Below are 21692 nucleotides of genomic sequence, written 5' to 3' on the forward strand. Positions count from 1 at the left end.
GAGGTAAGTAATGCTCTTGAACCTGTTTATGAGTTTTCTGAAGGTTTTATGGAAGTTAAGGGAGAGAGATGCATGTTTACATGAGAAGTAGTGGTTTTGATGATTTATGCATGTATATATGGTTATGTGTTATGTTTGTTTTGTTGTTTGGGGTTATTAGCTAGTCTTGGACCCCTGTGATCATATACATGAGTATATGTATGTTGAGGAGGTGAAGTTTGCATGGTTTGAGAAGTTGAAGGAAAGAAGGAGATGGTTTGCCGTTGAAACTGAGTTCTGGATGAACTCAGGTTCGGCAGCCAAAAGTTCATTCGGCCGCCGAACCTCCTGCATGGTGACTTGGTTGCCACAGCTTGCCCCCGAGTGTTTTTGCATGTTCAGCTCTGTTTGGGGGATTCGGCCGCCGAAGGTGCCGCCGAAGGTGCTTGAGTTTCGTCTCTGGAGAGGACATTCGGCCGCCGAACCTGCCGCCGAAAGTGTTCTGTCCAGCTTTTCTTTTGCATGTTTTGCATGAGTTTTAGAGTAAGATTAAGGGGTTTCTTGGGTAGTTTAAGAGAGGTATTCTTAAGATAGTTTGGTCCCTCATTTGAGTCTTTTTGTGTTACAGACCAGAGGAACCAGAGAGAGCAGCAGTGAGTACTGCTCCAGAGTTTACTGAACCTGCAGAGTCAGTCCAGAGCCAGAGGTGAGTGGAACTAAACTTAATGTTTTTAATGAAACAATGGAATGTTTTAGCATATCTCATGCATCATGATTATGCAAATAGGTTGCCTGCATTAGTATTCACGAATATGTTGCATTGCATCGTTATTTTGTGATGTGAGTGAATGCTGAATGATCCAATAGTCTCAGACAGGAAGTCCAGGAGCCTTTGACTACGCCCTGGCAGGTATAGTGAAGTCCAGGAGCCTTTGACTACGCCCTGGCAAGTATAGCAAAGACCAGGAGCCTTTGACTACGCCCTGGCAGGTATATAGTAAAGTCCAGGAGCCTTTGACTACGCCCTGGCAATGGTAAGTAAAATGGTGTTATATACACATATACATATATGACAGGAAGTCCAGGAGCCTTTGACTACGCCCTGGCACAGAGTTACTGGGACTATGTGGTGACAGGTTTACTCTTGATGTGAAATGTTTGTGTGATGACGCATTCCATGAGATCATATTTTACTGAGATGTTTTACTGTTCTACTCACTGGGCTATAGAGCTCATCCCACTCCCTTAACCCCAGTTTTGCAGGTTCAGTGTACAGTGTACAGGGACAGTCCAGCAGAGTACAGGAAGAGTAAAGAGATCTGTAATAGCTTAGAGTGGACATGTAATAGTAAAGAGATGTAATAGTTGTTGCTTGACCTAGTGATGTATGTTTTGTACATGATCTGTATATGTATATATGTTTTCCTGTATGTGAAAACCAGGCTTAACAGGAATGAGTTAACCCATCTAGAGCAAGCTCTAGTCAGGGATACAGAGTACAGAGTATAGAGATAGTGCATGCACAGGTTAAGCCTTGGTTCAGAAAAGAGTTTTATTTTCACAGAAAATGTATGATCATGTATGAGGTTTACAGGTACACAGAGAGTATAGCAGGCTTGCTACGGGTTCTGGCGGCCTTAAGCCGACCTGAATCCTAGCGCCGGTGACGGTCCATTTTGGGGTCGTTACAACAGAGTTTATCAGAGCTAGCCAGAGGTGAGTGGAATAAACCTTAAGTTTTAAATTAAAGGAAATGTGAATTTTGAGCATGATCCATGCATCATGAATGCCATGAGATATAGTAGGTTGTTTGCATTAGTATTCACGAATATGTTGCATTGCATTTATGATATTGATGTTGATGTGGATTGGTTATTGGATGATCCTTTAGTCCTCATATGATATGATGATGTTATGGCATGATATGATATGGAAGTCCAGGTTGTACCCATTCTACGTCCCTGGCACGATGTAAGAGGAAGTCCAGGTTGTACCCATTCTACGTCCCTGGCACAGTTGGACTGTATGATATGTTATGTTATGTTAAGGGAAAGACCGGTTGTACCCATTCTACGTCCCGGCACAGTTGGACTATGTAGAGGACTATTGGTGACAATACCATCCGAGATGTGATTTGTTGTGATGTGTTGCATTCCATGAAAGCATGAAATTTTAATATATTGTTTTCATTATTCTGCTCACTGGGCTTTGTAGCTCACCCCTCTCCCCTAACCCCAGATGTGCAGGTACAGGGTAGACTAGAAGGTTAGCCAGAGTTTATTGAAGTATGTTGATGTAATAGTTAGATTGTGGACATGACAATTGTATTATGATGTAATGTAAGAGATTTCAGTATGTTATGTAACGAGGTATATTGAGGTGATAGATGTGCTTGACCCTATAAGTATTGTAATCCCTTTGATACATGATCTATAGAAATGTTTTATAATGTTTATGTTTAAGCCAACTCATCTCATGTTGTATCGCCCGTTGGGGCATTGATGAGATCCCACAGAGGGATCATGATTATGATCAGGACTATGTACATGTATGTTCAGGTTGAGTTGGATAAATGAAAGGAAAGTTTAAATTTTTATGTATGATTGTTGATCATGTATGGGATTATACAGGTTTACAGGTTTTATGTTTGGCTTGCTACGGGTCCCGGCGGCCTTAAGTCGACCCGGATCCTAGCGCCGGTAACGGTCCGATTTTCGGGTCGTTACAGAATGGTATCAGAGCCCTAGGTTCATAGGATCGGACCGAGAGTGTCGGGCTCATAGATGTTCTAGAAGGTCAAGCACAATAGGAAGGTCATGTCCACTAGGATAGGATGTTGGGTCCTGTCTTGTATGATGATGTGAAATGCCATGATTTTATACATGTGCATTGATGCTATGATATGAATGATGTATATGTGATGAGGGTTCATGTGTGCCCACATGAACCATATGATGCTAATGTTTGTATGATGTGTACTGTTTTTCAGAAATAGGATGAGAGGAACTCGTCGATCTGCACGATTGACTGGAGTGCCACCTGAGGATGAGGGCACGAGCGCCCGTCCTCCCACATTGCCTAGGGCAATGTCTTGTAGAGCCAACAGAGATAGGGTGTCAAGGGACCCTAGAAGGTCTTTTGATGCTAGCAGAAGGGGGACAGATAGAGGAGGAAGTTCTTCAGGAGTGAGGAAGGTTATGGAAGAGGATCAGAGGAGGGATGGGAACCTGGATGTGAGCATGGAGGAAGAAGGGACAGGGGAGTCTCAGGGAGGCGTTCAGGCCTCGGGGTTTGGTTTTCCACCCCATTATCCACCCTTCCCACAGGGTTCAGGGTATCCGATGGGAGGTACATCGGATTACTCCAGCTTTAACCCCTACCCTACCTACATGCCTTATCCACCTTTCTATCCACCTTACACACAGTACCCAGCTTATCCACCCTCACCCTTCTATCCAAACCCGGCAAACCCCACCTCGGGGAATGCTGCACCTCCACCTCCACCACCTACAGAACCAGCAGCCCCAGTTACTCAACCTCCTAGACCTAGCTCAGCTGATGGGAGCAAGGTAAAGATGACAGATTACCTCAAGCTAGATGCTCCCAAATACAAGTCAGGGGATGACCCCTTTGAGTATCTGAGAGTGGTGAAGACAATAACTGATGAGCTAGGGGCAAGTGACAGCAGGGCCATTCAGATGGCAAGGTTCACTTTAAAGTGCAAGAAGGCACGGGAATGGTTCAAGTGTTATGTGGACCCAAGACTAGACGGTATGACATGGGAAGAATTTGCGAATGAGTTCGCTGGATGAGCTTTTCCAGACAGTTCCAGAGAACTGAAGATGATTGAGTTTGAGCAACTGAGGCAGTCAGAGCACATGGGTGTAGAGGAGTTCACGGATAAATTCTTGGAGCTATTGCCTTTTTCAGGGCAAGCTCTAGATACAGATACGAAGAAAGCCAAGAGGTATGTTATGAAGCTGCATTCCAGGTACTCCTCACTGATTCAGTCAGTTGAGAGAGAAAGTTTCCACACTGTGGTGGATATGGCTCGAAGAATGGAAGCAAATGCTATAGTTGAGGGGTCAGTGAAGCAGTCAGTGACCCAGTCTTCAGGGGTTAAGACCCCAGGCAGAGGAGGACCAGGTTTCTCTTCTCAGAGCTCAGGTAAGAAGAGGTGGGATAACACCACCAGGAAGCCGAAGAAGAATAAGTTTTGGAATAAGTTGAAATCCGGTCTGGGATTTGGCGGTGGCTCGAGCTCAGGCTCAGATGGTACAGAATGCCAGAGATGTGGAAGACCGCACAGGGGAGTGTGTCGAGCTGGGACTAATACATGTTTCAGATGTGGACAGGAGGGACACATAGCTCGGGAGTGTCCTAGAGCGCCTTTTATGGGCCAGCCCCAGCAGACAGCTTCTGGTAGTGTGGCACAGCCAGTAGTTCCAGCCACAACTCAGGGCAGTGGCAGAGGTAGAGGGAGAGGGGCAGCCTCTTCTTCTGGTTCCCGAGGTGAAGGTCCCTCAGCTCCAGCCAGGATCTTCACCATGACACAGCAGGAGGCTAACACATCCAACACCGTGGTGTCAGGTAATCTCGTCATTGGGTGTTCTGATGTGTATGCATTAATGGACCCGGGTGCATCTCATTCATTTATTGCTCCGAGAGCCGTTGAGAGGTTGGGTCTGATAGTCTCTGGGTTAGAGTGTCCCCTATGGGTCAGTGGACCCAAGTGTGACCCGTCAGTGGCAGTGTCAGTCTGCCAGTACAGTCCAGTTTTTATTGAGGGAAGATGCCTCTCCGCCGACCTTGTGGTTCTAGATTTGACAGACTTTGACGTCATTCTAGGGATGGATTGGCTATCTACCCATGGTGCTACCTTGGACTGCAGAGACAAGGTAGTCAGGTTCAGAGATCAGAACGGGTCAGAGGTCGTCTTCAGAGGAGACCAGAGGGGCACACCTAGAGGTCTGATATCAGCTCTTCAGGCTCGTAGGTTGCTTAGGAAGGGATGTCAGGGGTACTTAGCTCATGTGAGAGAGCTAGACAGTCAGGTCAGGGAGCCGGCCTCGGTGCCAGTTGTCAGAGAGTTTCAGGATGTCTTTCCAGACGAACTTCCAGGTTTACCACCTGCTAGGGAGATAGAGTTCGAGATAGAGTTGGTGCCTGGAACTAGACCGATCTCTATCCCTCCCTACAGGATGGCCCCAGCCGAGTTAAAGGAGTTGAAAGAGCAATTGCAGGAGTTGGTAGGAAAGGGCTTCATCCGACAGAGTACCTCACCTTGGGGTGCTCCGGTCTTGTTTGTGAGAAAGAAGGATGGATCCCTTAGACTTTGTATCGACTACAGGCAGTTGAACAAAGTCACTACCAAGAATAGGTACCCATTGCCAAGGATCGATGATCTATTCGACCAGCTAGCAGGAGCGGGTTGTTTCTCCAAAATAGATCTAAGATCGGGGTACCATCAGCTAAGGATAAGGGATGAGGATGTGCCGAAGACAGCCTTCAGGACCAGATATGGGCATTTTGAGTTCCTTGTAATGCCGTTCGGGTTAACCAACGCCCCTGCAGCATTCATGGATCTCATGAACAGAGTGTTTAGCCAGTACCTGGATCACTTCGTTATTGTCTTCATAGATGATATCTTGGTGTATTCCAGGAATGCAGAGGAGCATGCCCATCATCTGCGGTTGGTCTTGCAAACCTTGAGGGAACATGGCTTGTATGCCAAGTTCTCTAAATGTGAGTTCTGGCTGAGGAGCATTTCGTTCTTGGGGCATGTAGTGTCAGAGAATGGAATAGAGGTAGACCCCAAGAAGACAGAAACTGTGGCTAACTGGCCTAGACCCACTTCAGTGACGGAGATTAGGAGTTTCTTGGGTTTGGCAGGTTACTACAGGAGGTTCGTTCAGGACTTCTCAAAGATAGCAGCTCCTCTGACCAGACTAACCAGGAAGAATCAGAAATTTCTGTGGACCGACCAGTGCGAAGAGAGTTTTGAAGAGCTTAAGAAGAGGTTGACTTCAGCACCAGTTTTAGCTCTGCCATCCAGTGATGAGGACTTTACAGTCTTTTGTGATGCGTCCCGTGTGGGACTGGGTTGTGTGCTAATGCAAAATGAGAGGGTGATCGCTTATGCTTCTAGGCAGCTGAAGAAGCACGAGTTGAATTACCCCACACATGACCTAGAAATGGCAGCAGTAATCTTTGCACTCAAGATGTGGAGGCACTACCTCTATGGAGTAAAATGTGAGATCTTCACAGATCATAAAAGCCTGCAGTACATCCTGAGTCAAAGAGATTTGAATTTGAGACAGAGGAGATGGGTAGAGTTGCTGAGTGACTATGATTGCAAGATTCAGTATCATCTGGGTAAGGCGAATGTCGTGGCAGACGCCCTAAGCCGGAAGTCACTAGGCAGTTTATCCCACATATCGGCAGAGAGGAGGCCAGTGGTGAAGGAGTTCTACAAGCTTATTGAGGAAGGTCTACAGATGGAGTTATCTGGTACAGGTGCCTTGGTGGCCCAGATGAGAGTGGCACCCGTGTTTCTGGAGCAGGTGGCTCAGAAACAGCATGAGGACCCGGAGTTAGTGAAGATTGCCAGGACTGTTCAGTCAGGCAATGATAGCGAGTTCAGATTCGACAGCAAGGGGATCCTCCGCTATGGGAGCAGACTGTGTACCAGATGACATTGGGCTAAAAGGAGACATTATGAGAGAAGCTCATAATGCAAGATACAGCATTCACCCTGGGGCCACCAAGATGTATCAAGATCTAAAGAAGGTTTATTGGTGGCCAGCTATGAAGAAAGAAGTGGCACAGTTCGTGTCAGCCTGCGAAGTGTGTCAGAGGGTGAAGCTGGAACATCATAAGCCGGCTGGAATGCTTAACCCGCTACCTATTCCAGAGTGGAAATGGGAAAATATAGCTATGGACTTCGTAGTGGGGTTACCGGCGGCGTCCAACAGAGTGGACTCCATATGGGTGATTGTGGACAGACTCACCAAATCTGCTCACTTCATTCCTGTCAGGAGTGGCTACTCTGTGGACAAGTTGGCGCAGGTATATGTGGATGAGATCGTCAGGCTGCATGGGGTTCCTGTTTCGATAGTGTCAGATAGAGGGCCCCAGTTCACCTCCAGGTTTTGGCAGAGTCTGCAGAATGCTATGGGTACTAGGTTGGATTTCAGTACTGCCTTCCACCCCCAGACTGATGGACAGTCAGAAAGGACCATCCAGACTATCGAGGATATGCTCAGAATGTGTGTGCTGGACTTTGGCGGTTCTTGGAGGCAGCATCTACCTTTGGTGGAGTTTGCCTACAACAACAGCCATCATGCTAGCATCGGGATGGCTCCATATGAAGCTTTGTACGGAAGGAAGTGCAGATCACCTGTTTGCTGGGAGGAAGTTGGAGAAAAGGCCTTGGCAGGGCCTGAGCTAGTGGAGATCACCAGCAGGGTGGTACCCATAATCAGAGAGAGAATCAAGACTGCTGCCAGCAGACAGAAGAGCTATGCAGACGTCCGCAGGAGACAGTTAGAGTTTCAGGAGGGGGATTTGGTATTGCTCAAGGTGTCCCCAATGAAGGGAGTGGTTCGCTTCGGGAAGAAAGGTAAACTAGCCCCACGATACATCGGACCCTTTGAAGTCTTGCAAAAGATTGGGAATGTGTCGTATAAGCTGGATTTACCTGCTTCAATGGAAAGAATCCATCCGGTTTTCCATGTTTCTATGTTGAGGAAATTTGTGTCAGATCCGAGCAAGGTTCTTAGTGAGCCTGATGTGGAGGTCCAAGAGGATCTCACCTATGTTGAACAGCCAATACGGATCATAGACACCCAGATCAGAAAGTTAAGAAACAAGGAAATCCCAATGGTGAAAGTCCTATGGAACCACCACAACTTGGAAGAGTGCACTTGGGAGACACGGGAGTCTATGCTCCAGCAGTACCCTCATCTCTTTTAAGGTTAGATCCCTATATGTTTATGTGCTATGTATGTATGTTATGTTTTATGCCATGCTATGTGTGCTAGTTGAGGTACATTCGGGGACGAATGTTCTTAAGGGGGGGAGAATGTAATACCCGGCTAGACTCCGGTATCGAAATTCCTACCGTCCGGTGGAATCTCGGATGTCGGAAGCCTCTAGTAGGGTAGAAACATGTTTTCATAAAATGTTTTAAGGTATTTCATGGTTTTAAGTACGAAAATTAAATGAGTTTTGCATGAAAAGTCTTTGGAGGAAAACCCAGGTTCGGCCGCCGAAAGTCAAGTTCGGCCGCCGAACATGCATGCGTTTTGGAGGCACGTTAGGCCCCCGAAAGCATGAGTGAGGGCAGTCCAGGTTCGGCCGCCGAAAGTCAAGTTCGGCCGCCGAACATGGCATGCATGCGGAAGCACTTTCGGCCCCCGAACGTGGCCTGGCCAGCCACTATAAAAGGGTCACTTAGCCGAAATGGGCGAGCTTTCTCCCATTTTCGGCCATAGCTAGCTTCCGACCTCCCTCTCCCCAGATCTAGTGTTTTTCCTTCAAATCCCCACCATTTTTCTTGAGTTTTAAGCTTGCATTGAAGATTTTGAACTTTTGAAACAAGTTTTGGAGCTTTGGAAACTCAGGAGCTCATTTTCGTGGATCTCCAAGTTTGGGTCGTCTTCCTCTCGATCTTCAAGAGGTAAGGCCGATCTTAAGCTCCTTATATGTTTTAAAGAAGTTTTATGAAGTTTTATGGGGTAGAAATGCATGTTTAAGTTAGTTGAGCTATGTTAGGTTTTATGGAATTTTTGAGCAATGTGGCATGTTTGAGTATGTTTGAAGTGTTGTAGTTGGGGTATATGCTTGTTTGAGGCCCCTAGGAGCTTGTATGCATGTTTTGGTTGAGTGGTATGCATGATTTGAGCTTGGGAGGCGAAATGTGCATAGGAAAGCTGGTTTCTGCCATTCTGGGAGAAACCAGGTTCGGCCGCCGAAGGGACTTTCGGCCGCCGAACCCCCTTGTGGAGGCAGGCCTTTCGGCTGCCGAAGTTGCCCCCGAAAAGAGACTTTCGTCTCTGTCTGGGACTTTCGGCCGCCGAAGGTGCCGCCGAACATGCATGAGTTTCGGCCGCCGAAGGTGCCGCCGAACCTGCCTGACTTTCGGCTCTGGAGGGACTTTTGGCCGCCGAACCTGCCGCCGAAAGTGCCCTGTCCAGCCATTTCTTGCATGTTGTTATGTGATTGTTTCATGATGTTTTAGGGGCTTTTTGGGGAGTATATTAGAGTCATGTTTATGTATGTTTGGTCCCTCATTGGAGTCCACCTGTGTAGGTTCGGACCCGAGGAACCGAGGACCCCAGCAGTGAGCCAGCTGCTACAGAGTTTGTCAGAGCTAGCCAGAGGTGAGTGGAATAAACCTTAAGTTTTAAATTAAAGGAAATGTGAATTTTGAGCATGATCCATGCATCATGAATGCCATGAGATATAGTAGGTTGTTTGCATTAGTATTCACGAATATGTTGCATTGCATTTATGATATTGATGTTGATGTGGATTGGTTATTGGATGATCCTTTAGTCCTCATATGATATGATGATGTTATGGCATGATATGATATGGAAGTCCAGGTTGTACCCATTCTACGTCCCTGGCACGATGTAAGAGGAAGTCCAGGTTGTACCCATTCTACGTCCCTGGCACAGTTGGACTGTATGATATGTTATGTTATGTTAAGGGAAAGACCGGTTGTACCCATTCTACGTCCCGGCACAGTTGGACTATGTAGAGGACTATTGGTGACAATACCATCCGAGATGTGATTTGTTGTGATGTGTTGCATTCCATGAAAGCATGAAATTTTAATATATTGTTTTCATTATTCTGCTCACTGGGCTTTGTAGCTCACCCCTCTCCCCTAACCCCAGATGTGCAGGTACAGGGTAGACTAGAAGGTTAGCCAGAGTTTATTGAAGTATGTTGATGTAATAGTTAGATTGTGGACATGACAATTGTATTATGATGTAATGTAAGAGATTTCAGTATGTTATGTAACGAGGTATATTGAGGTGATAGATGTGCTTGACCCTATGAGTATTGTAATCCCTTTGATACATGATCTATAGAAATGTTTTATAATGTTTATGTTTAAGCCAACTCATCTCATGTTGTATCGCCCGTTGGGGCATTGATGAGATCCCACAGAGGGATCATGATTATGATCAGGACTATGTACATGTATGTTCAGGTTGAGTTGGATAAATGAAAGGAAAGTTTAAATTTTTATGTATGATTGTTGATCATGTATGGGATTATACAGGTTTACAGGTTTTATGTTTGGCTTGCTACGGGTCCCGGCGGCCTTAAGTCGACCCGGATCCTAGCGCCGGTAACGGTCCGATTTTCGGATCGTTACAAATACTAATAATTTTGTCGGCGCAACAAGCACAATTGGGCGAAGGCGCGGTGGCCCCTACAACTGTTTTACCTTTTTGGGCCGCACGCGCCACTTTAACAAATTTGCTTCTTAACTGGGCCATATCTGCATGGATTAAAAAGTAAATAAGACAGTTCAAAATCTAAAAGAATTTAGAAAGAAAAATACTATATTCGCTAGTTAGGAAAGTGTTTCCCTAAGGCTGGGAAGGCTGGGCGAGTGAGGACTCCGAGTAGGATTTTTAATCAAATTACTCTCTTATATTTCTTACTATTCAATCTTCTAGAGGTGGAGTAGGATTTTTAATCAAGATAACTATGTATTTTTTTTAATAATTTTATATTTGATCAAATTAATATAAAAAAATAATAATAAAAAATTTTATTTTTGTAGCTTTATCTATTTAATTAGATGGGATAATTTGTTGATAGACACAAAAAATTATAGTTTATAGGTAAAGCAGTAGAATGAATTTTGATGGTAAATAAAAATAAAAAAATTTTGATATATATTTTTTACAGTTAGGTTCAAATATATTATTAAATAATTTGCTGAAGAAATTTATATAGGGACATAAATGGGTAAAAATAAAAAAATTAGCACTTAAATTTATATAAATGTATGTTGGAAAAAAATTTTATAGAGAGATTTAATGTGATAAAAATAGAAAAATTTTTACAAATAGAAGACCGAAATTTCTTTATATATGCCGTTTGAAAAAATTTTAAATTCAGATAAAATTTAGATATTTAGATTTATATATTTTTTTGTCAATATTAAAAAAATATAATATATTATTAATTGTTATCATACTTCTTTTACAATTAGGTTGGTATCGTAAATATTTTTTTAAAAAAAATTATTATATATTTTGTTAGAGTAATTTTTATAGGCATAGAATGGGATAAAAATAAAAATATTTAATAAATAAATGTCTTAAATTTATATATATTTTTATTGAAAAAATTTTTTATAGATATATTTAATGTGATAAAAAAAAGGAAATTATAAATATAAAAGACTTTTGATATATGGTATTTGAAAAAATTTTAAGTTGGAATAAAATTAATAAAATTTAGATATTTAGATTTATATAAATTTTGATTTGTCTATATTAAAAAATATAATATATTATTAATTCTTATAATAAATTTTTATTATTTATAATTCTATTGAAAATGTAGTAATTTAAAAAAAATTAGTATATATGGTGTTGAAAAAGAAATTCTAGAAGTAAAACTTATTATAAAAGTAGAAGAAATTTATAATTTGTGTACGGATAAATTTAAAAAAATGAGAAATTTAATTTAATATTAAAATTTTGTATATTAAAAAATATAATATATCATTAATTGTTATAATAAATTTTTATTATTTATAATTATATTGAAAATGTAGTAATTAAAAAAAAATAGTATATATGATGTTAGAAAAAGAAATTATAGGAATAAAAATATTATAAAAGTAAAAAAAAAAATTATAAATAAATTTCTTTAACTTTTCATATATGTTATTTTGAAGATTTTGTGTAGAGATAAATTTAGAAAAATGAGAAATTTAATTGAATTTAAAATTTTGCATATTAAAAAAAATATAATATACTATTAACCGTTATAATAAATTTTTATTATTTATAATTATGTTGAAAATGTAGTAATTTAAAGAAATGAGTATATATGGTGTTGGAAAAAGAAATTATAAAAATAAAAATATTATAAAAATAGAAAAAATTTATTAATAAATTTCTTAACTTTTATATATTGTTGGCAAGATTCTATGTAATTATAAATTTAAAAAATGAGAAATTTAATTTGATATTAAAATTTTACATATTAAAAAAATATAACATATTATTAATTGTGTTGAAAATATAGTAATTTTTTATTTAGCTTGTAATTTTTTAGTAGAAGGAACAAAAATGATTACTCAGCGTTATGGTATTGCATTTTAGGGCAGACACATAATTAATTCTAATGTGAGGTATGATGATGCTAATACACAGTCTAGAATGTGTCGTATTGAACAAAAATTAAATTATGAAGAATCAGTGATAAAAATTGTTCGTGTTATTAAATTGTCAACGCGTGATGACATGATTATAAGAATTACTTTTAAACAACCGATGTTGGATAATGGTATATTGAAATATGGATTAACACAATTAAGTGATGACGAAGATGTGGATATGATGTTTGATCATGTGCCGACAACTAGGCATGTAGATTTGATTGTATTATACGTAGATATTTTATCTTGTCATCATATAATAAAAGATGGAGGTGTTGGTCCTTCAATTAGTTGTGCAATTGTTGTGGAGGATAAAAGTGAAGAAAATATTCGGATAATAAGTGTATGGTTGTAGGCATAGAAACTTGTAATGAACTACAGAAAAAATGCACAGAATGTTGGCTTGGGTGAAACTGATGATGATAGTGATTTTCGTGATAATCTTAATACTGATGGAGATGATCCTTGGATCGATGACGAAGAGGACATTCCAGGTGGTCAATTTAATGATGGTGATGATGATGATCTAAATTCTGTAATGTGTTTTAGTAGTGGTTATGAAAATCCTATTAGACCATTGATATTTTCACTTCTGTATTCTAAAATCGATTTTGATGTAATGAGAGTTGATCCTTATGAAAAGGATCTATCGAATCTATTTTGAGATAAGTCGAACGAATTCTCTGTTGGAATGATATTTAGATCTCGAGAAGCTGTTGTGGCTGCTGTGAAAAAGTACCATATATTGCGACATCATCAATTTTATTATGATGAAACTAAGAGTAGGATATATTTAATTAAGTGTGAAGATAAATTATCTGGTTGTCAGTGGCACTTTTGTGCATCTCGCAAAGAAATTAATGATGTTTGGAAGATAATAAGATATCATGATCCGCACACATATAGAAACATAAATGTCAGTAAAAATCGCGGTCACCTTGATTATAGATTTATCTGTGCATTTATCTTATCCATGATTGAACAACAACCAGATATAAAGATTGCTACTCTTCAAGTTGAGATCAAAGATAAGATTGGATATGAACCGTCTTACAAGAAGACATGGATGGAAAAATAATTTGCAATTGAAAAAATTTTTGGTGGGAGAGGAGTCATATGGTCGATTGCATGAGTTCATGCATGCTATTGTGAATTTCAATTCTGAAACAGTTATCACAATTGAAGATGATCCATATTGGATTAAAGGTCATTTGGATACAAACGTGTTTGATAGAATATGTTGGGCATTTAAACAATCAATTAAAGAATTTAAGTTTTGTAGGCTAGTAATTTTTGTTGACGAAAGTTTTTTATATGGAAAATATAGTGGCTGTATTCTTTATACTACTGGGCTCGATGGAAATAATATGATATTTCCATTAGCATTTGCTTTAGTTGATAAAGAGGATAATGACAACTGAGGATAGTTCATGGATTGCCTTCGATTATATATGACTGATAGAGAAGATTTATGCATCCTACCTGACAGACACATTAAAATTGAAAAAGCAATGCAAAAGAATTGATGACAGCTCTCATCAGCCAACCATCGATATTGCATTTGGCATATCTTGAGCAATTACAATATAAAATTTAAGAATGCCAATATGAAAGAGGCTTTGCACAGTGTAAGTCAGTCATTCAATTTTCATTTAAACATGTAATTCATTTTGTACAATTAATTCATGCACAATACATTAACATTAATGTTAAGTACTTGTACTTTTCATTTTCAGTTAATCAGAATTAGAAGCAAAAATTTATGATGCCATGAACAAGATACGAGATATCAGTTCTAAAACATTTGAGTGGACTCTTAAAAGACCTTTAGAAATTTAGACACGATCACATGATGGAGGAAAAAAGTATAAATCCATGACAATAAATACTATTGAATCTATAAATGGGATGTTAAAGGGATTTCGTGCATTGCCCGTCACAGCTATGGTTGAAAAAATTTTCTATTAATGTGCTAACTACTTCGAATACATTGCATGACATATTTGGATCAAATGCAAATGGGATATACTTTTACACACGCATGTGCAGAAATAATTTGAAATAATGAGATGAAAGAAGCAAGACATCAGGTGATATGATTTAGTAACGAGACTTTAATTTTTAAAATTCGTACTAGTGGCACCGGAAATAAGTAAGTTGTTAAACTGATTGAAGGTACATGCACGTGTGGTAAATTTTAAGAGATGCAAATTCCATGTTCATATGCCATAGGGATTATTATTAATACGTTGATACATACTACACCTTAGAATGCACACTAAAATATTATGGCAGTATGTTCAATTCGTTAAGACATTCTGATTACTGGCCAGAACCTGATGATAAATCTCTAATCCTGGCATACAAAGAATTAGAAAAAAAAGTCATCCAAGAAATAGCAAAATTCAAAACGAAATAGATTGGAGGGCATCAAAGGTTTCTTTGATATCTAAAAATCATTGTACTACATGTGGAAAGTCTAGTCATAATAAACAAATATGTGTCGTTAGGCATTGTTGATCTGTTTTATATTAATGTAAGATTATAATTTCTCTATATTATTTGTAATAAAATTTATTTTGTAAATTTTTATTGTTAGATAATATATTAACAACATCTACAAGTAGCAACAATTGTACAACAATAAAAAAAAACGCAAGACGATATTACATACCAGTGATAATAGATGAGTGATTAATAAATATGAAGATCCTCAAGGTCATACTTAGTATGGCATTAAAAGACATTTTGAAAACTTGTCGTGCTATGCGCTCATACAAAAAAGATATGCAAATCATATATTTGTAGGATATCATTAAAAAAACATACAAGATTTTAGTGACTCAATCGTTGTCGAAAAGTTTAAATGGGAAAAATTGTAGAATGTATGTTGTAAAATAAAAGCATATTATCATTTCTATGACGTAAATATATCAAAAGTAATTTTTGTTGACTTACTCCGAATGATAAATAACGAAATTAGACAGATTAATGAAGCATTGCAAATTGAAATAAATATTATGCGTAATCATCTTGATCATTATCATATACATAATTGCCCATATGAATGTGCAATGGCCAGTCAATATACTTTATAGTTGATGAATGATATTATTATCGATCAAAATATTCTTGATTTTAGTGACGATGATGACAATGATTTTGTAAAATATTTGTCACGCTATTTACCTCTATATTGTTAGTGATTAAAAGAGATTACATATACAATTCAATGTATCTTATTATTATAACTTATTTAATCTAAAATTATGTTATTGTAGGATAATGTTTGATTTGAGATATATACTAGGTGACATATTTAGAATGACAGGACATTGTTGGGTACTGGATAACAATTTTATATATCCGTTAGATCCATATCAGTATAATTCTGATAAAGTTTACAATATTATTAAATCTAAATTGTCATATAAAGTGGATCAGTCAACGACTTTATGTGAGGAGACTATTTCACTAAATATTAAAGTAACAAAAGAAAAGGCGATTAATATGTCAATAAATAATATTAATCAATTCTGAATTGCGTTATATCGTATACGAGGTGAAAACAATCGTATTAAAATATGATTAAATAGGTGGTATTTTACATCCATAGTTGAAGATTTTAAGACAGATGGTGATATTAATCATTATCAAATTTTTTATAATTTAGGAAATGCACCAGAGTATCAATCCAATATACCACTGTCGGATGATGATTATAATAATTGAAAACAATATTATAATAGTTTGTAAAATGTTTGAGTTGAAAATAATATTTTGGTGCATGAATAATTATGATCCTTATGTGAAGCTTTTTTTTTTAATGAAAATTCTTGAGCATATTATATTCATAACACCTCCACTGTGGATAACATAGCAATACAATTATTTTATCACATACATTAAACTATAAATGCAAATAACATAAGAGCACAATTACTCTTCATTAGACATTTCTTCGTCAAATGCATAATTTGGATGGTTCATTATATTTCTTACATAAGTTTTTGTGAGTTCACGATCAACCGCAGCTATTTATTATTTTGCTAGTTTATATATGTAAAACCTGCAACGACGAAGCAAAAATCTATTATTTTCTTTTCGAATTATACTAAGACTTTCTTCATATGCCTTTATATTATTCCTTGCCATGTTGAGAGAATGACATTTTATTACAGGAGCACTCAATGTCTGCAAATCAGCAACAAGTTTGTTTGATTCGTCAATCCTAAAACTCCACTCTCTTCTTAAACCAGCATAATATTCTCTACGATCTCTATGCTTCTCATTCTTATAGTTATCATTGAAAATTGGAAGCAACCACACTTGATCCTCTCTATTGAAGGATGAACTTTCAGCCATTCTTCTATGATCACATAAGGATGATGAATGCTCTTTATTTATATACAATATAAATTACAAGCATTACATGTGAATTATTTACTGAACTTGCAACTTAACTTTCCTGCAAAGTTGCATGTAACCTGTTCTGCACTATTACAATAATGACATATACTACGACTATGTATGTGACCTATTCTGATACATACTATAAAATTATGACATGTACTATTACCTTGTATGTGACTTGTTCTGAAATATGATACAAAATTATGAAATGTAATATGACCTTGCATGTGACTTGTTCTGAAACATAATACAAAATTATGATATGTACTTCGGCCTTGCGTGTGACTTTTCTAATACATAGTACAAAATTATAACATGTACTATGACCTTGCATGTGACTTGTTCTGAAACATAATACAAAATTATGACATATACTTCGGCTTTGTATGTAAATTTTCTGATACATACTACTTTTTTGAATTTGACCCATAAATGCACAAATTGCATGCATACCATTGTGCTACTATCACATTTGGAAGTATCTGCTAACATTGCATGTTACTTGTACCTGCAAAGGTTGCTTGTCAGTTATTTTCCTTACAATTTGCAATTGCTTTATTAATGATAATTATTATAAATTTATGACCTATTTGTTCACATTGTATTTTATAAATATGACGAGCAGACAAAATTATCGTGATTACACGAGTCCGGGCCCTTCATGCTCAATCTTTATTGACACAACAACAGTCTCATAGATTGCAGTCGGTTTGGAATAAGAAAATTACAAATGAGCCACTATATTGTAAGCGATCTGCTAGTATTTTGAAGCAGGATTTCCATCCCCATATTGAGGCATATCTTAGAATTTCTAGATTTTATGGTGCTGTCAGATTAGGATTCTTTTTGCTGGATCACCATTTAATTACAACATTGGTTGAGAGATAGTATCCAGAAACGCACACATTTATGATGCCAGTGGGAGAGTGTACAATTACTCTCGAGGACTTAGGTGTTATTTCGGGCCTACCTATGGATGGAGATGTTGTTGTCGCTAACTTTATTTTAATTTGGATGATGCATTGTCAAAATCTTTTGGCTCTCGTACCTCCCGCTAATATAATGTTTAGTAACTCTTTGCCATTAAGTTGGTTAGTCGAAAATTTTAATAAGCTACCAGATGATGCTGATGAAAAAGTGGTCTAGAGACATATCCGTGCTTATATTTTGCGAATCATTAGGGATTTGCTAGTATATTGTAAGCGATCTGCTAGTATTTTGAGCCACTATATTGTAAATGAGCCACTATATTGTAAATGAGCCACTATATTGTAAGCAATTTGCTAGTATTTTGAAGCAGGATTTCCACCCCCATATTGAGGCATATCTTAGAATTTCTAGATTTTATGGTGCTGTTAGATTAGGATTCTTTTTGCTGGATCACCATTTAATTACAATATTGGTTGAGAGATGGCGTCCAGAAATTCACACATTTATGATGCCAGTGGAAGAGTGTACAATTACTCTCCAGGACTTAGGTGTTATTTTGGGCCTACCTATAGATGGAGATGTTGTTGTCGCTAACTCTATTATAAATTGGATGATGCATTGTCAAGATCTTTTGGCTCTCGTACCTCCCACTAATATAATGCGTGGTAACTCTTTGTCATTAAGTTGGTTAGTTGAAAATTTTAATAAGCTACCAGATGATGTTGATGAAAAAGTGGTCTAGAGACATACTTATGCTTATATTTTGCGAATCATTAGGGGTTCCTTTTTCACTGATAGAAACCCTAGTAGGATTAACCTAATATTTCTACCTCTTATTGCTAATTTATATAGAGTCAGTATGTATGGTTGGGGTTCAGCTTCCCTTGCTTGGTTATATAGGAAGCTTTTTCGGGCCACTGATCCGAGAGTGTCTCAATTAGGTGGAGCCCTACACATTCTCCAAATATAGGCATGGGATCGATTTACTTCAATAACATTATCTATAAATATATGAGATCCATACAATAATGCTCCACTTAGAAGTCGGTTAGTATTTTATACTTTTTATTATATTATTATGTTTTGCATATGACGCATTCACATTAAATTTTTGAGTTTTTTTTATAACAATTTTAGGTGGAGTGATGGATGACGTATCACTCAAGTCGTGATACATGTCTTGAAATAGAAATACGCTATAAATTTGACAGAATAAGCTATCTAGAGATATTATATAAAATATTTTATGTGTTTTAATTCATATGATATTTTTTATATTATTGTAATAAATATATATATATTTTTTAGATGGTATGGGAGCCATATTCCGATTAACTCCTTACATCATTACCATTGTATTGTATGCAAAGACGTGAAATTTGGAGAGCAGTGGTTCCCTTGATCTGCTTCCATGTAGTAGAATGGCATCAACCAGATAGAGTGTTGCGTCAATTTGGCATGCAACAACCAATACCAAATCTACCACTCCAGCCAGCTAATCTTCACAATTCATATCTACTGTCATCTGATAGTAATTGGATTACGGTTCATGCGCGTTGAATTACCATATGGGAAGATAGATGGCAGAGGATGGTTGAAGTAGTACCGTTAGATGGGCAACTTCATTATCATTCATAGTACGTGGAATGGTATAGAAGAGTTTTCCGTTGATGGATATCTCATCGTGGTGTAGCTATTGACACAGTGATAATATTTTTATTATTCAATATATTCTTATATGTTTATATTTATTTAAAATATCATTGTTTAATTATATAATGCCAACAGGAGGGCAGTATCGAGAATATTCATTTGATAAATCGACAGTTTCCTAATTCGGATACAGATCTTATTGAAAAACAGACAACAATCATGTTCTATGCCATGGAGGAAGAGAAACGAATAACTAAGATACCTCCACCACAGCCTGCTCCTCTAGCACAACATATGCTAGATAACCCTGACGAGCCTGTTGACTCGCCGAGGAGACCTAGGCGTAGACGTAGCTCACGCTAAGAAACTGATGTTGATGCACATACTACTATTCCGACTAATGTTCTGAGATCTAAAGAAAATAGGGTTTCTAAGTGTGTATGTAAGCTTGGTCTAGAGGATCACATTTCCCTCTTTTATTCCTTTTTCTCTTGTTCTTTAATGACGCATAACCGCCACCCTGCTACAGTGCCACCTGTCCCTGTCATGCAGAGCCGTACATACGAGTGTACCTGCCTACCCATCCTCGTCATGCGGTCATTTAATTCCCCTTTAGCACGTGTGGTGGTAGGGTCGTGGCATAGCAGAGCATGTTCTCTTATTTTTCATCGCATCAAACGAGCTAGGCTACCTTTTGGTAGGTCTGAGCCCTCAGTCAGCCCGGCCTACCTTAGGTGCAGGTTGGATGGTTTATTGATGGGTCGGCCAGATTAATGGGCTCGGGTGGGCTTTGGGCCTATCTCTTTCTCCAAGGCTCAACCTCAGCCCGAATGCTGGAGGCCCAGCAGTCATCAAGTGCTCCTTTACCTCCTTAGTAGTTATTTCATGATTAATGAGGGGGTAAATTACTAGGTCTCAATTATAACTGTGCGGCCCTAGGTGGGCTTCTGTCAAAACGTCTTTTCTTTATCTTTGCTCTTTTCAAATTCGTGTTCTCCATTTCTCTCCAGACTTTTCTTCTCGCTTTGCATCCTCTACTTCGTCTTTCCTCTCTTCTGCAAAACTTTTCTGAGGTACGTCTTCTGTTTCCTAATGGCTGCCGTTAGAATCCCCGATGTCGTAGATTTGAGGTCTACTGTCACCTCTGCCACTCTTACCAATTTCTTTTCTCTCGATTACCTAGACACCTCCATCTACAGTATTAGGGCTCCATATTACAATGAGAGGATTGTTCTTCCCATTCCTCTGCCAGCAGGTTTAATGGGACCCCAGCAAGGTTGCAGCTTAATCTTCTATGTCAAGCAACGCGATTTGGTTTAACCTAAGAATTAGATGACTTATTGAGTGTTCCAATGAAATTCTCATCTTCTCAATTTCTTCTTTGTTGAACTCTTTGAGCTCCACAACACTCAAATTTTGTGTAGCTCCTTAGTTTGTGAAATTTGTCAAGCAACATTGCTGATAACTTGGGTCTTCCCATATAGCTTAAAGCAATTCTCTTTGGTATGATGAGGTTTCTTGTAGTAAGTTGCACCATAAGCCATCATGATCAGATTACTTGTCTTCTTGTTTTTATCACTTCTATCACCTAGCCTTTCTTCCAAAATGGTAAACTTGTTTTCTTTATATGCAATTTTCTCTAAGGTCATGGTTGATCCCTCAGATTGTTGGAATTCTAGCATTATTGTTCCACAACTCTCTTTACCATGCACTAACGAGAATACCACACTTAAAGGTGGCAACTTCTTACTCAATGTTTGTGATGTCCCATATTGGTGGGAAATGAAAAGGTAAATGGATTTATAATAGTTAGCATGAAACTACTAAATAACTTAAGTTAATCATTTTGGACCAAGTAAAAAATGAGTCCAAAAGTTATTTGAATTAGTTTTAGTTGAGCTGTTATAATTGGTATCAAAACCACCATGGGTAAAAAAAAAAAAGTATGCTGAGTTAGTGGGTTTGCAAGAAAAAGGCTAACTGTAGGATGAGGTGGAGCCACCTGAGGTATTAGAGAACCATAGTATCCGAGAGTTCGATCCTAACTTAGCAATTGTACCCAATTCAGTAAAGCAAGATTGTGGCATCGTGGGAAATGAAAAAGTAAAGGGATTTATAATAGCTAATATAAAACTACTAAATAACTTGGATTAATCATTTTGAATCAAGTGAAAAATAAGTAAAAGCTATTTAGATCAGTTTTAGCCAGGCTGTTACAAAATTATAGTTCATCGAATTAGTGATATATGCGGGGACATCTATAGAAAGGTAACAATAAGTGATGAAGGAAAATCAA

The sequence above is a fragment of the Manihot esculenta genome, chromosome 9 (genome assembly GCF_001659605.2).
Source record: "Manihot esculenta cultivar AM560-2 chromosome 9, M.esculenta_v8, whole genome shotgun sequence".
NCBI classification, from domain to species: Eukaryota; Viridiplantae; Streptophyta; class Magnoliopsida; order Malpighiales; family Euphorbiaceae; genus Manihot; species Manihot esculenta.